The following is a 1,773-nucleotide window of genomic DNA, read 5'->3' as shown; positions in this document are numbered from 1 at the left end:
TATATATATATATATATATATATCTTCACATTCAACTCTTTTATCCTTCTGGGCGTTATGTTTCTTATTTCTCTCTTTTCGGGTTATTTCTTATATTAATTTGATAGTGTTTTTTAGTAAATTGAATGATGAATTTTAGTTTGTTGATAAATTTCTCATTTTTTTGTTTACAGGATTCACATTTTTTTTTTTGAATTCTCGAAGTCTTGATTTGTTATATTGTATCGTTATTTTCCTGAAAATAAGATCCTGCATTTAGTTTATGTAGCCAAAGCTCCTATATATGATGTTGTCAATTATTTAGTCTCTGTTAAAAAGACTTTGCTTTAGATATTTTTAGTATTTTGAGTGTTTCAAGAAATATTTTAATGATAGTAAAGATATCATGCATCTTCTAAAATCAGATATAATATATTTGGGTTAAGAAATTCACTAATTATGCAGTTGTATTAAGTTGTTCATAATTAAAGATGTTATTTTAAAATTTAGAACCCATAAAATTAAAATTATAACTTCAGTTTGAGCTTTTGAATTTTTGTTGCGCTTTTCGATTTATATAACCATTAAGATTGATCTTTTTTTGGTTTAAGAAATGAATTTCTTTTGGTCTGAGGCATGAAATGAAAGAACTTCATGAATTGATTATTTTTTAATCATAGAATTTGAAATTAGCTTTATCTATACATTATTCATACACGTAAATGTGTCAGTTCTGAATTTTTAAAATACATGTCAAAGCATCTCTTCTTTAAAATTTACTAACAATAATAGTATATTTACAATTTTCAGGAATGGTATTCTTGAAACATTCTTTTGATTTTTTCAATTATAAGTATTTAAAAGTTATTTATTTTGTTTATGATGCTGATTTTGTAACATTTTTAATTTGAGCAGTAAAATATATCATGTTTTGATTATGAGTTTCTATGATTATTTCACAGTTTGTTAATTCATCTATGTACTTATAACTATAAGCTGCATATATTGTACCTGATTTTATACTAGTAAAATCATATGTATATGTCCTAAAAAGATATTTGTAAAATCTGTTTTCTTCCTTTATAATATTAAGGTTAATTTTTTCAAGTCTCTACTTATTTATGTGAGAATAAGCATTTAAGTTTTCATTATTAGGTTCTTAACAAGTGCTAAAGTTATAATAGTATATTTTTATTTAATATGTATATATAATCGCAAAATTTAAAGTGAACTAGGTTGTATTTTGAATAAAATTTATCTTTCCTTTGTATGGTTAAGACTAGTTGTTGAACCTTGAATAAAATAAAGAAAATCTATCAAGTATATACTGCATTTTATTTCATCATGAAAAATATTTATTTTCTCTTTAATTGAGTTTTATTCTCATAGAGTGTATTTGTTATGAAGGAAAACATTTTTTGAAAAATGTTTTACAATTTTTTCATTGGCTTAAATGTTTTTCAAATCAACTTATTTTTCTCAAATTTAAGAAAAATGACTTCCCTTCAAAAAGTAAACAAAACATTTTTCAAAACTCTCTTTCAGTCTCACTCTCAAGTTGAAATATTCATACAACTATCAAAATTACTCATTCCTACCTTGACCCTCAATCCCATACCACCCCCACTCCTACCACCCTCCACCCCATCCCCTACCTACCCCTATCCCACCTCCTACCAGGCCCCTCTCCAAAAAATTTTTTTTTAAATTTTTTTACCCCACCCTCCTACCTGACCCCCACTCCACCCACCCCCGGTCAATTTTTCAAATTATTTTATTTTATTTTATTTTTTT

This window comes from Capsicum annuum, chromosome 1, assembly GCF_002878395.1.
Source record: "Capsicum annuum cultivar UCD-10X-F1 chromosome 1, UCD10Xv1.1, whole genome shotgun sequence".
Classification (NCBI taxonomy): domain Eukaryota; kingdom Viridiplantae; phylum Streptophyta; class Magnoliopsida; order Solanales; family Solanaceae; genus Capsicum; species Capsicum annuum.
The sequence above is the reverse complement of the archived record's forward strand: the minus strand, read 5'-3'. Positions refer to the sequence as shown.